Source organism: Halichondria panicea, chromosome 1 (genome assembly GCF_963675165.1).
Source record: "Halichondria panicea chromosome 1, odHalPani1.1, whole genome shotgun sequence".
NCBI classification, from domain to species: domain Eukaryota; kingdom Metazoa; phylum Porifera; class Demospongiae; order Suberitida; family Halichondriidae; genus Halichondria; species Halichondria panicea.
This window is the reverse complement of record NC_087377.1, coordinates 4318572-4334096: the sequence shown is the minus strand read 5'-3', so window position 1 is coordinate 4334096 and position 15525 is coordinate 4318572. Positions and strand designations below refer to the sequence as shown.

Genomic DNA, 15525 nt, shown 5'->3' with positions numbered 1-15525 from the left:
GAAGGGATGTATTTATTAGATTCAAAACCAATCAAGTCACCTGATACTTGTGAGCAATCTCATTGGTCACGTTGGTGACCCATGAGTTCATGTAAAGAGTGCTCAGACGGTCTTCCCAAAAGAAGGGCGGCGGATTCATGAGACTAGCATCCTTATAGGAGAATGAGCCTTGCACGTTTTTTGGTTGCAGAGAAAAGTGCTGAGGCATTTTATTTTAGTATTTATCCCTTTACTGGTCAAATTATTGTAAATGTACACAACACGCTAGGGAGGGAGCGTGCTATCAATTTGTCAATGTTGATATTGGATTCTGTGGTAGATTAGATACTGTCATGAATGCAATTATTGTGCTGAGCTGTTCAATTATAGGACACTTAATATGTACTTAAAGTGGCTGACAGAGCCAAGGAAAACAGCCTCTTGTGAGCTTTTAGTAACCTTTTTTAAAATATCTCTTCGTGTGGCCCTGCATAATATAGTTCAGCTACAATTAACAGTATAGACTGCATGCACTTCAACTTAATTGCTTCCTTTTAGTATAATTATATCCTTGATCAAGAATCCATAAAAAGAGAGAGAGCGTCGAACTAAGCATTACCTTGCATCAAAATATATTTGGAGAGCGACGTGACTTCCTGCTGGTAATAACTCACCAATCCGAGTGCCCGGAACCTCTGCTTGCCTCGAGGCAGCAATAATCCAAATCGTCATTAAAATTATCGATTGCGCGTTTCAGAGGATCGAAAGTCACGTTACTTTCCAAATACATCTGTTGCAGAGTTGGATATACTCTTCCTCAGTTGAGCCTGTGTGCATGCATGAACAAATGGCTGAGCATTCAAGTGCACAATAGAGGATCTGGCTACTGGTAATTTAATTTTGACCACGAAGTGAATCCCTTAATTAGCATATATAGGTGCCAACTGTCCTGAATTGGCCGGGACAGTCCCAAAATTAGCACCCCTGTCCCTTGTTAAAACAATGAACAGAAACAAGAAAACTTGAAGCTAGCTACCTTGATCAGCCAATAAGTGGGTGGGGCTAACTTTACTTAGACACTGATAAGATCTACATGGGAAGTACATGGGAAAAGTGCCTCAGAGCAGGTATACTATGGGACTTAGTATACCTGCAACTTACTTAGTATACCTAGTATTCTATTGCCAAGTAATTGTATTGTATACGTAGTCAAGCATCGAGGGCAAGGTTTGGGCATGCACACTAGTAATTGAATGAGTTAGACACTGTTTTGTTGGTGTCCATGTGATTTAGAAGCCCTCAGCCACTTTAGTGGCTGAGGGCTTCTTATGCTCGGGATACTAAATCAGTGCATTTGGGCTTTTAAATCCCATAGACATCTCCAAAACAGTGTCTAACTGATGAGTCATTATTGTTATGGCATGTCAGTGAGCTAGTGAAGCCACATCAGAGCTGAGCCTGAAGCATCCCACAACATTTCACATTTTTTTGTATGAAAAACATGGAAGAAGGTATGAATTGTTGCCTTGCACTGAAAAAATCAGAGTTATGTGCCTAAATTATTGTGAATTTCCCAAAAGTTGCCTCCTTCGGTAGCAGGCATGTTTTGTCCCTGGAATTTGGCTGGGGAAGTTGGCACCGATGCCTTATATAGGAAGCCATACATGTTCTCTATGGGTTTATTTAGTTGGCTAATCAGTTGCTCAGTCATAGTCAGTAGAAGCAGTTTAAATAATGATTTAAATTTCTGTTCATTATACATCATGTGGAAGAACTGCATGAGTGAGACCAAACGGATGACATGTACCCAGTGAAGTGAGTATATTATGACAATCATAGTATTATTAGAACACATGAGTTCTATATACACGCATGTAATAATGTCATACAGCTTTTAGCTAACTTACAAAATCATAATCACAGCCTATAATTATTGTAGCATAGCTATATAGCTATAGCTAGCTTTCATACAGGATTTTAGCTGTGAGGGGGATCTGTGCATGGGGTTTTCCCTGGTTTTTGGAGATCATGGACACTTTGTTATGCCAGACACTAATAATTTCTGAAATGAAACCCTGGAGCCATCTGTAAACACTGCAAAGATTTTATAGTTGCATAACAGTATGGTGTGTTAATTGATTCATCCATCGTATAATTAAGCCATTGATTTGAAGTCACGTATAATTATTATTGTGACCCTCTTTGCCATATGCACTGCATCCTATAATATTATAGTGACCTCATGTAACAATAAATGACCATACACATACCCTTATATGGCTTTGTATCAACCCACAAAGTGGGTGCACTCAGTTTTAGGGGCGGCTTAAGAGAAGTAATTTAGCCCTCTAGCTATATGTATACCCGACAGCCAACTTGATTCGTGGATTGTACGAATAATGTCGATGGACATAACTCTGAGTAAGTGAGTAACTTAGTTATGTGTAGATTATTATGGTTTCTCAATCCCAATTGCAATGCATGCACAGCCTGTTTATCAGAGCTCTGACGAAATTCAACTTTATGCGTACATGTGTATGGTGATCTCACACATGACCCACTTGTTGCCAGAGGAGGTACGACGTGGTTAGGCTAGGCTATAAAAGGCTAAACTAGCAAGTAACTTTCACGTATTGTAGTGAATAAGTCTTGTACTGCACGTTTAGCAATTACTGAATGAGCAGGCCACGTCACATGCATGGTGCTGTATATAGTAACTGCCTTCTCCATCATACACAGGTCCCTTTGACATACTAGACTCTATATAGTTTGACACACACGCACAGTCAGCATAATTATATTAACCGTTGAAGAGTTCATCTTCTGATCCGGCATGCTTATAATTATACTCTACAGTTATAAGCTGTGTACACATGGTCTAAGTAGATCCATGCCTGCTGATTCAGCACATCATAATAATTCATTGTGCACATCATTTTCTTTTAGCCTAATTTGAGACGCTCGTGTCATAATTACATGTATATCTCAATTGAATTGGTGCATATGATTCGTGACGTATAAGCATGATAACAAAGTGTATACTGAGCCTAATGTACCTTGAATGGCATATCTAGATCTGTATATCAGATCATTCAAGCGAACAAAGGAAGTGAATAGGAAGAAATGTGTAGTATATGTTGACTCCATGAAAGGAATCGACTTGATGGCATAATAGTTTATAATAGTATGGTTTAAGTACCAGGAAGCTTGTTTTGTTGCTTGTGAAATTCAGATTTTAAACTGTTTCTTACTCTATAATAATTATGAAAGTATTCCCTGTATCAGATCATGACAAATGGATGGCAGGTATGCGTACACTATAATAAGTTACTTTCAATCTTTTATTAGTGCAGCTTATAATTACACGCAATCGTTTCCCTGTATAATTGTTTAGCAGTTTTGCTTTTGCCTTTGCATTGTATTGTACTATCAGTCAGGCTTCTCTTTGGCTTGTCTGTAAGGCCCTGTTTGGTAGGCCGTGTTAGAGTCATCATCGTGATGATCATCAGGAGGTTGGTAGCATGGGCACAAGGGGAATGTACAGTTGTTGTCAGTCAACACTTTGTCGAGTACTTTATACAGGACATACAGAAAGAGCGTTGAAAACGCTGCAAAGGTTTTTAAATATTGGAAGTACACGGTTACTGCTATGTGAGAGAATGTATAAGTATACTGTTGTACATAATTATAGCTGTCCATATAGTAATGTGCATAGGCTACAATATAAACCTTACCCAACCATGTATCGTGTTACAACAAGGTTTTTGCAAGCGAAAAAACGTTTGCGAATGAGCCTTATAAAATGTAACACTTTGCGATTTACGTTTTGCGATCTTATTTTACTAATAAGCCAATGGCACTTGTAATTAAAGTTCGCATTATGTTTGTTACTTGCAAAACATTGTAGTAACTCGATATCGATTTAGCTACTTTCTATAGGATTTTTCACATCCAATGCAAAGATATACGTATACTAATGTGTGTTCAGGTATAGCTTTTCATGCTGACTATTTAGTAGCATACAATGGTTCTGTGTGTGCATTTCGCTAGCTTAAGGTGCTTGTACGTACAAGCACAGAGCATAATTGCCAGCAAAAGAACACAGTCCATAGTTGACTCAGTCTGTGTATGTGTTTAGCGCTCGCTCTCTCTCTCTCTCTCTCTCTCTCTCTCTCTCTCTCTCTCTCTGGTGTCTTGGCTCAACCTGCGTAGGATGTACGTATTTTATTTACTTCCTATGTATCATGACAAGCATTGAGATTATGCTACGATATGCTCAGTATTTAATTTAGTGCCTCTATTATCACAATAACGTGTGTTGGCTAGCTAGCTATACGTGAAGAATCGTGTTTTTTACACAACAAGCAATCTCTGTTTGTGGGTATGCGCTAATTGCAATTGAACTGATGCTGTCATAGTTTTCATAGCTTGAGGTCATATAGATGGATATACAGATAGTCTCGGGAGTATATCGTGCATGTACATACATGTGTCTCTTACAAGTTTTCCTTTGAAGTGAACCTGAATGTCTTTCGTGGTCGATCTTACTCTTGATAGTGTGCACTAATAAGACAATGTGGTAGTGATGTTATAGCAATTTCACCTTTGACGATCCTTGTATATAGTACCACCTCTTATCAGTTTAATGATCAAGTGAATGTGTACTTGTATGTTTGATACTCGCAAAACATTGTAATAATTCGATTCTAGATACCCGAGGATTTTTCACATCATAGAATGTGGTTCAAGAATATAGCTTTTCATGCACTATATGTTCAATGGTTCTGTGTGTGCGTTTCATTAGTTTAAGGTGCTCGTATACGTATAAGCACAGAGCATAATTGCCAGCAAAAGAACACAGTCCATGCATGGTTAACTCAGTCTGTGTATATATATATGTGTGTTAAACTCTCTCTCTCTTTCTCTCTGGGGTTGACTCAACCTGCGTAGCATGTACATATTTTATTTATTACCTATATATGTATCATGACAAGCATTGAGATTACGACACGATAATCATACTCAGTATTTAATTTAGTGCCTCTATTGTCACAACAACGTATATTGGCTAGCTAGCTATACGTGAAGAATTGTGTTTTTCACACCACAAGCAATCTCTGTTTGTGGGTATATACGCTATAATTGCATGTGTTTAAAGAAGACCTGTTTGTATCTGATAATGCTGCATGACATGGCCGGTTGTCATAGCTCGAGGTCATAGATGGATATGCAGATAATCTTGGGAGTGTATGCATGCATGCATGTACATAATTACAAGTTTTCCTTTGAAGTGAACCTGAACGTCTTTCGTGGTCGATCTTACTCTTACATAGTGTGCATGCACTAATAAGACAATGTGCAGTAGTGATGTTATGGCGATTTCACCTTTGACGATCCTTTTATAGTATACCACCTATCAGGTTTAATGATCAATATCGATTAAATTGTACAGGGAACAGGCACACAAGATAAATATTTGATATTGAGCTAAAATGAAGTGAATCAGATGGTGGTTAATGATGTAAATGAAGATGGAAACAATTAATAAGCAATAAATGTCGGCATTAGGTGGTTCTGTTTTCGTGGTTGTTATGGAGTATCATAACAATCACGAGAGCACACCATCTCAGAGCTTTCCCCACTGTCAATTGCCTGTAGTGGCAGCTTGTGATTCTGTCTGCATAAAATGAACACCACGACCAGACTCATCGGCACCAGTACCACTGCAGCAACAGTGCCACAAATGAAGCGTGTGTATTGCCCTGTTATACAGAGGGAAGAGGATGATGAACTCAATACATTATGTGTTGTGTAACTTGTGCTCACCAAAAATATTTTCAATGGACTCCATCTTCGTTCCTTCGGACTACACGAATTACTGACTTACTGACGTGATCGACTTCACTTCTGTAGGCAGCTGCTCTTTTAACCAATGCAATAATTATACGTGTGCCATAATATTGAGTATACATAATCAATAACACTAGAGGACTAAAAGTAAGACATGCATGGATGGATGCCGTAATGCTCTGACTGGGTACTTTGAAGGTTTTGTTAAGTTGTATGATGACACAAGTTGAGCTACTCAATCAGAAGACGTAACATAATTATATATACCGTATTACTAGAATGTTTTGCGAGCATCAATTATGCGAACGTTACGCAAAATAAAATCCCAAAATTAGTACTGGTAGCACTGATAATTACACACGATCCTTGCCAGAACGTAACAGTTAGATTGCACATTAAAGGGTCAATTTTTCTGCTGAGTTGGCTCATTCGCAAAGGTTTTCACCCGCAAAATATTCTAGTAATACAGTATATAAATTAGGATCGACTGATACAGGGAGGACTGATAGGTATCCTGGTATACCTTATCTTGCATAAGATCCTCACCACGACCACGAAATTCATGTACGATTCTGCAAAGCATATAATATTAACTCTTTTTTTCTAGAACAGTCTAGACCACGTTCTCGTACCACGTGGCGGCCGGGGGCGGCGCATTATCGAATACGATCTCTACCTGTTTACATGTACATGCCAGGGTTTGACAGTATGAATACTATTATTGGTGATATCCCACAATTAAAGCTTCCACTAAAAGTCCCTTCCTAACGCACATGCAGGGTCTCTAGTGGGTTATGTACTATATCTTTACATTCCAGGGTTTTGTGATACTATAATGATGTCCCACAAAGCTTTACAGCTGTACTCACACACACACACACACACACACACACACACACACTCACACACACACATGCAGGGCCTCCAGTCATTTATGTACACCATGCTTGCAAACAGCAGTCCCATAGCAGCACGGATGTCACTGGGTTAAAATGTTTGAGAAGAATAAATTTGGTAAGACACAATCTCTATAGTATCTATACAGTATAATGAAGTGGGTGGAAATGTTGTGGCTTGTCCAAGCATGCATGCATGGTGCATGTGTTCTTGACTAGCTACTATTTTCAGCTTATTATAACCTTGAAATTGTATATAATTATTAGGTATATTTCGAGGGTATAAACTTATATACGTACACCACACACACACTCCCTCCCTCCCATGGACACACACACATGCACACTCATGCAGAGCTTCCAAGTAGAAACTTTTCTTTTCAGTATTAATCAGCTCATTTTTCCGTATTTAATGAGTATAAAACACAGGAAATGAGATGAAATGCTGTTTAGTGGCGTTGTAATTGCCACACCCCTTTAATAAAGGGGCGTGGCAAGTGAGACTTGGTTTTACCATGCATAGACATGTTTACAAGATCAAGATAAATTTATAGCTGTCTTTCAGTATCAGACTCACTACCAGCATAGGGCATAGAGCTACTACAGCTGTAGGGATGCTACTAGATCCTTCGCTGTCAACTATATAGTTAACTTATTCTGTAAGCTGACAAAAAGTCACTTCTAGTCTTGTATAGATCTACATGTATATCCGTATTTTTGCAGTTAATTCTGTATAACCGTATTAGAAGACAGAAATCCATATAAATACGGAAAAAACCATATACTTGGAGGCTCTGCACACTCTAGGAATGACGCTAAGACTGTGAACGGAGACAAGTAAGTGGATGATAAGGGAGCGGAGTCCAGTAGAAATGAAGGGGCGGTGTGTGAGGGTGGGAAGGATGTAAGTGTGTTTTTACTTGAAGCTATACTTTTGCAACAATGTACAATATACTCAATCAGTCGATACTTACGATACCTATAGGTAGTAATTGTTTTAACTGCAGCTGACAGTAACTCGATCTGATATAATTATTATTACCCGGCTGGTATATAGGTTAGAGCTTATAGACTGATACGATATTCAGAGTGACACTATAAGTAGTGCAATGATTGGGTCCAGAGATACATTCAGTGGAACCGCTTTATAGGAATTGGCCGCTATATATATATACATGCATGCAGAGGTGACGTTTGTTGAGGGGTTGTAATTTCAATTGGTACTTGACTTTTATATCACAGTTGGCCTTTCTTTAAGGGTGGCCGTTAAGAGGGGCTCCACTGTACTCATAATTCTCCTACATAATTATGGACATGCACTTCAATTTTTTAATAGCTGGAAAATACTTTCTTTGCTGCTATAATTGTAATCATAATTTTGTTACTCCCAACCATGCACCTATAGGACGAGTTAAACGTTGCTCGGCATGAGGAAGATCGTCACGCAGGAGGAAAACAGAACAACTATCAAGGTTGGTTATTTCTATAGGCTCATGGCTGGAAATCTATTGGCAATGCTGTCAAAAATGTCTATATACCTGGCATTTAGACACTCTCTTAACATGCAAAGTGCGTGTGTATAGGGGAGCGGTATTTAGGTTGAATGTGTGTGTGTGTGTGTGTGTGTGTGTGTGTGTGTGGGTGGGTGTGCGTGTGCGTGTGCGTATGTGTGTGTGTGTGTGTGCGTGCGTGCGTGCGTGCACTGTTAAAAATGTGGTGCTATTGTAACACCCAAAAGTGGGGTAAAACCATTGTACCAAATATGGCACTCATATATGGAGTTATTACAGCACCAGATTTTAGTGTTATTAAAACACTCATTTTGGAGTTGTAACAGCATGAAAATGTGCTGTACTTGCACTTTCTTGGAGTTACTGCAACTCCAAACTGTGTGTAACTTTTACAACTACACCTACAATGGTGTTATTAAAGCACTGGGGATGGGTGCTGCTGTTACTACAGGTACAGTTGTCATTGCTACTCTTTATGCAAAGCATAAAATATTGCATGCATGCTTATTGCACTTCTCGATAAGCTCATGCACTTGACTTAAATGACGTAACATAATTATAGCATGTGTATAATGATATGCATCACGATAGCATACAATAAAAGTATGAAGATATGTATACCTATAACCTCATAAAGTGTTTAATAACTACGACCACAATACACTTAGGCAGTTCGGGACCTTAAAAATAAAAAATAAAAGGGTGCCATGCAGACATGCACGTGGGTACTAAAATGTCAAAAACATAGTACAAGAGTTTCATAGAATGAATCTACTTCATACACTTCTTTCTCTACGATGACGAAGTAGTTCATTGATCCAGATTCAATAGCACTTTTTCTACCTTGAACGAACGTTGCATGTCATCCACCTGCATGTATATATTATGATGGGATAAGGATGGGGCTCACAAAAACAGTAGGCAGTGATATAAGTGAGTAGGAGACAATTATTCAAATAAGCCGAAAGCCTAACACTTTAACAACTGTTGTCACCTCTTCCAAATACCCAGTGTGCATGCATTACTGTGTATAATTATATAATTATGTATGATGACAGGGTTATTCTCGTTATAATAAGCATATACCCCCCCACACAGGATGAATTCAAGGGCAACAGAAGAATCTGTTCTCAAGTATCAAGTATTTGTAACTGTTTATGCATTACATACGTGGAGCAGCAGCTTGACAAATATCATTTGTACTGCATCCTTCTTCTTACAGTATTATCTTCAGAACTGAATAAAAAAAAATGTATGTTTGAAGATATGGGTTTGTATTTACCATTAGATTGTGACTGCACCAGTGACTGCATAGTCTTCAACCAGCTCCTGTAGCTTAACATTGTTCTCCTTTGTTCGAATTCTTTCCAATTTTCCTCAAAAGTAAATCTATAGGTATCTTTTCCTGTAATTTCAAAAAATTCTATTACTACTGCAAACATTTACAGCTATATGCTTGAACACAATAATGATTAATAGTGAACTTACATAGACATAATTGGTCAGTGGTGGATAGAAGGTAAGTATATACGCACATCTGTAACTGCTGGTCGATCATATCACTCCTGATAGCACCTTTGTTACGCTTTGTTTTTGGACTATTCCTTTTAAAGAGCAGTGGTTTATCTTTGGACAGATGTTGAATCTCAATTTGCGACGCATATTCTTTAACCTTGTTTAAATAGCTCGACTCCATGAACCCTGCATGAAAAGAGTACCTATAGCTCTTACGATGCGATAATTTTGTAAGAAACAACCATTATCTTGTTGTCATTGGAAATTATAATTGGAAGACAAAAATTATAATTATGATGATTTGTATGCAAATGTAGATACGTGCGAAAAACCAGTCTGACAGGAAAGTGTTCCTAACGCTCAACATACATCTAACTGACGGACACGTGCCCACAAAGCCCAACATATCAGACTGACAGACAAGTGCCCACAAAGCCCAACATATCAGACTGACGGACAGCTGCCCACAAAGCCCAACATATCAGACTGACGGACAGCTGCCCACAAAGCCCAGCATATCAGACTGACGGACAGCTGCCCACAAAGCCCAACATATCAGACTGACGGACAGCTGCCCACAAAGCCCAACATATCAGACTGACGGACAGCTGCCCACAAAGCCCAACATATCAGACTGACGGACAGCTGCCCACAAAGCCCAACATATCAGACTGACGGACAGCTGCCCACAAAGCCCAACAAGAATTATTATATAGTTACAATTATAGTAGTGAGTAGTAGACTTGCAGTCTGTCTATGTCAAGCTTTTTAGCACAACAATGGTTTTGCAGCAACTTACTCTATAGTTCCGAGTCAAAGCAGTGTGCCATCTTGCAGTGTAGTACATCTAGCAACTTAGTCCATGTAGTACCAGAGCACAGTACAGAGCTAGAGTAGGCCGGCCTGGCGCCTTCGTACAGTTAAGGTGCACGCAGCTGTGTGCAGAGACTCTCATGCAGGCAGCTGTCTATCACAAGGTTCACGTGAGATCAGTGCTGCACGTCTACCACCCACGATTTTGTTTTGTTTATGTAGTCTTGGCTACCCACCACGCATTTGAGTCTGTGCTCCGGCATCAATTAATTATGATCATATCATCAGTGTATGCCCTTGCATGGAAGAGGGGAGGGGTGGGAGCAAAGTAAGAGTTAAATTTGCAGGGCAACTGTACGAGTAGAAAGAACACACTATAAGCCAGCTACTTTGCTAAATACAGGATGTATGATTTTTCAGACGATTGAATTGTTAATAATTATTGTTGGGCATTAATTTGTCCATTAGCGTGACATGCACATAGTCTAGTCCTCAATAGATGTTGCAACTTCAAACACATAGTTACAGTAACTAATAATGATAACTAGTACTGGTTCATCACATAAGTTATAAATACTGAATAGCTAAAATATTGCCGGTACACTTGAAAAGTGCACTAATTTTTTCTTGGAAAGTTCCTCACAGGGCCGATTGTTTCGTCATCAGTACAAGTGTGCTGCTTCACCCCTGTATACATAATTACGCATGTGATTAGAATTTATACTGAATAAGTATAATAAATAAGGTGACTATAATTATAATCTACTTGCATGCTTGAATACAAAGGTATAATAATTATACCAGATTCAACTATTTTAATGGAACGGGTTTGTTACTATATAAGCAACTATTTATTTACACATGCAACTACATGAATCATTATAGACTGGCCTTGATTTGCATGCAGGTGATTTGTAGAGGTGCTTACATTGCACCATGTATAGTGCTACAATCACACAATTCTTATTTGAGTAACACCATCTGGTGTATAGTTAGAGTAATATGATTTTAACAACTAGGTAAGTGCATGCACAACACTGTTTAAAATGTTCCACAAGCACTTTTAAGTGTATAATAGCACCCTTTATTGTTCTAGTAACACGTAGCAGTTACGACTGCACTCTTAGTGTTGTGATAGCACCATTAGGTGAGTGTTGGCATAGCACTTTGGGTGCTATTGTAACTACCCATTTTTAACAGTGTGTGTGTGTGGGGGGGGGTATCTAGATGAAGTTCCCGTTATACATGCATTAAATTGGACTACCATTATAATGAAAGCACCGCAGGTGCTGATGCCTCGGTGGAGATGCCAAAGCTACATAACAAAAAGCTAATAATAGCTTTTATACTGATGAACATTTTTGATTTTGCTGCATGCAAACTTAAAGAGTGGGTAATGATCGACCATGATTGTTGTTAAAAACGATTGATGCCAAAAGTTCAAGTCTAAAATTAATGGCTGCCATCAGCAGAGCCTTGCAGCTCTCTTCGTAAGCTACCAATAGCTGGCGTTCTAGTGCAGAGCTAACTACTAAGTAGAGTAGTAACACTCGGTAAACAAATTTGGCTACGTGCTCTTCTGAAAAGGCTGCAATGGCATTCCAAGTAAGCAAAACTAGGCATAACTCGAGAACGAAGCATTATTTTGCAAATCCACGAATTAAAATCCAAGTAAACATGACTAGAAGCCTATATAAACTCTTACTTGCACTTGATTCACTTGAGCAGCTGTAGCAGTCTACACAGACACACACACACACACACAGACATACAAACACATTACCGTATACCTCGCTTGCGCATGCGCACCGAGGCATAATCATGGTGTAATTTTCGTGGGGTAAAAAATTTTTGTTCAACTCAAACGCGCTGATTTTCGTGTGCAAAAATTTCATGGCCTGCACTGCATTGCATTGCATGCGTTCTGGTAAACCACGTACGTTTTCATGGAAGTCAGCTTTCCCACAATATTTTACTCTACGAAAATTACTCGCTATACGATACTGACATGCTGGATCAATAATTATGTATGTTATCTAAAGCACTCTGGGGTTTAAATTTTGTTATGGTCACCAAATAAAATGTTATTGATAAGCTCCTTTTAATATCTCTTCCCCTCATTATCTGATACAGGGCAAACCCACTCAGTCTCAGTCCGCAACTGTCTCCAAGGACTGCGGTAAAGTAAGAGCGGCTGAGATCATACCCGGAACAGATTTGGTGGATCTGAACTCAGACCAGGCTAGCAACGACGATGAAGGAGAGAGTATCCAAGACGACAGTGAGTACCAACATGTACGGCCCAAATAATACAAAGCAACTCTGTATAGTCTACCACATGTTACGTGTAGTCTTGCATGTGCTATGTGCTTAATTGAATTATATTAATTTCGGCCACTGTACATGTTAGATAATTATTATGTGCTTATTGACATTCGTATTTGTGGATATTTTACATGTACTACCTCTCAGTGCTGCACACACACACACACACACACACACACACACACACGCACACATAGGTGATGATAGTTACGGAGAATGGATCGATATCCATCACACAAGCAACGGACGACAATGACTCCGACAATGGCGTGCATACACTAGAACTGGAATCAGTTAAGACGAGAGCGATGACTGGGTGGAACAGGAGTCTGAAAGTGAATCAGAATCTGAACCGCGCAGCCCTCAATACGTGGAGGACCGTGAGGGTGGTTCCGTTCCGTTCCAGGATAAAGACGAACCTTCAACATCTTCTGGTAGGAGCGCTGTGAAGAAGGTGCAGTTTAGCGGTGGTGAAGTGAAGGCACCAAAGGAGATGTTGAAAGAAGTGAAGGAGCAGGGACTGCAGCGTGCTGCTGACATTGCTCAGTCCAGAGTGAGTGTACTGTAGAGAGGTGTCTTATTTTTCTTAGTCAGCACGATTTTCTTCTTTTAGACACCCACAATGAAACCAATTCGTCGAATTCACTACTTCGAAATAATTGATTGCTTATACCACATAACCCTCCTACACACACACACAGATCCTGACTCAGGAGGAGTTTCGCACCACCATGGATACGTCAAAAACAACTCTCCTTCAAGCTAGCCCCGAGACGTGGCGTTAAACGTCAACTGACAGAGTTGCTAGCTCAGCAGGAGGAGCGTAGAGAAGGGGAGGGAGAACTACTGCCTGAGGCCGCCATTATGACACTTGGATCATGTCAAGATGAAGTATGATAAGAATGCGCGGTTGGAGAGTATAAAAGTATACGTGTACATAATTATAGCCTTTTAGATATAACCCTTTTCCCCTCACTTGAAATGCAAACCTAATTAACTACTGTTTACACACACACTATGATTAGACGTCTAGCCCAGAGGAGGTACAAAACACGTGCCTCAATTATCCGCCCACGCTCAACATTATTGCAGAGGCAAATTACTAAATCAAGGCACGCGTGTTGTACCTCCTCTGCTTCTAGCCTATAGTGAACTAGTACAATGTATATATAATATTCATTAACACCCCACCCACACACACACAACCACAGAGTGGTCGAGAGGATAGGAACAAGTTTGGCACCAAGAGGCACAAGCTCAATCCTCACAAGTACCACCAACAAAGACAAAAACAAGAAGAAAGCATTCATAATGCAGAAACAAAAGAGACTAGTTCGAGGCAAGAGCAAAAAGTCATTCAGAGAAAAGCAAATGGCACTTAGGAAGTCGCTGCTCAAACAGAAACATAGAAAATAGGACTGTGTGTAATTATATAATTATAATTATCTGTAATCAGTAACAATTCTAATGTTCATGAATTAATATTTCCAAGCAATTTTGTGGTTGAAATCCGAATTGTAATGGTGATTGAAATTTTCTGTTGAATGGCCATCAATGCAAGTGAATTCAATGCAGTGTGCAGCGTATAACTAGTCTGGAACGATTGACATGATTATGCATTTCATCCTTTCATCCCTCGATCCCGGGCGTCAGTGATGATCTTTTTCTTCTTAGTTGTACAGTTTATGCATATGTATATACATTGTGTGTGTGAGGAGGAGTGCACCTTAATGGTCTCAGAGGAGCAGTAGAGCAAGTATAATATACTGGCCTAAACAATGGCACTTCTTATAGGGCTAGATGGGTGGATCATGTGGTTAGTTAGATCTACATCTAATTATGGTCAATTTGGAGGAAGCAAAAGTTACTGTTAGGAGTTAGGGCCTCTGAAAAATATCAGAGAGTATGAGAACCCAAACCAATGGCTAACAGACACACACACTATTCCATTTGAGGTAAGTCAATTTGTTCCTCTGATTAACTAAAGAAGTTTGTGATCATATTCCAATTGCTAATTATGGTAAATTTAATGTCCGATGAATGAATCGCACAAACATGCACATATACTAGAATTTAATGAATAATTGGTGCAGCCTTGATTTGCTATTGATAATAATTAGCTAGTTAGATTGGACGATGTTTGGCTTGTTATCACTACCGTAAGACTTCGATTTAGAGCGACACTTTTTAATAATTATGAAGCCAGAGGTCGCTTTGTTTGGAGGTTGAAAAAATAATATTTAAGTCCTGGTGTCGCATATTTAGAAAGTCGCGTCTAATTAGAGGTAACTTTACGGAGTCTACTTGCTTCGATTTCAGGCCGCTTAAAAACACTGATTTTCCAATGGGCTACAATCAAGGCTAGGGAGTGGCTAAATTTAGAATGCGACATTAAAAAATAATTGTCAACACACACACACAGACACACACACAAGTACACACACAGATCGGTTTTAACAACAATCATGGTCGATCATTACCCACTCTTTGCAAAAATATTCATCATGTATGGGCTGTTTGTTGCATGTTTGAGAAACTGCAGTAGTGCAAATTGCACAGTGAAGCCTGCATGGTGGTGCATCAAAGCTAACAGGTGACCACAGTGCAATACACAAAATGCAGCCAGAAAGCTTGGA

General features: G+C 39.3%; 4 long non-coding RNA genes across 4 annotated transcripts; 1 reads left to right on the top strand and 3 right to left on the bottom strand.

The window, feature by feature from the left end:
* Positions 1–3315: 3315 nt before the first annotated feature.
* On the bottom strand, positions 3316–4580 carry LOC135337586 (uncharacterized). The gene is made up of 3 exons (XR_010395191.1): positions 4480–4580; positions 4050–4183; positions 3316–3587 (listed from the first exon to the last, which is right to left on the bottom strand). It is a non-coding gene; the product is annotated as an uncharacterized LOC135337586 (long non-coding RNA).
* An 805-nt stretch (positions 4581–5385) lies between these two features.
* On the bottom strand, positions 5386–6490 carry LOC135337616 (uncharacterized). The gene is made up of 3 exons (XR_010395201.1): positions 6353–6490; positions 5806–5896; positions 5386–5741 (listed from the first exon to the last, which is right to left on the bottom strand). It is a non-coding gene; the product is annotated as an uncharacterized LOC135337616 (long non-coding RNA).
* Positions 6491–8473: 1983 nt separating this feature from the next.
* Positions 8474–9705, top strand: LOC135337670 (uncharacterized). Its single transcript, XR_010395228.1, has 2 exons — positions 8474–8687; positions 9335–9705. It is a non-coding gene; the product is annotated as an uncharacterized LOC135337670 (long non-coding RNA).
* Positions 8780–11770, bottom strand: LOC135337495 (uncharacterized). Its single transcript, XR_010395151.1, has 5 exons — positions 10551–11770; positions 9725–9937; positions 9519–9641; positions 9407–9472; positions 8780–9106 (listed from the first exon to the last, which is right to left on the bottom strand). It is a non-coding gene; the product is annotated as an uncharacterized LOC135337495 (long non-coding RNA).
* Between the last annotated feature and the right edge of the window lie 3755 nt (positions 11771–15525).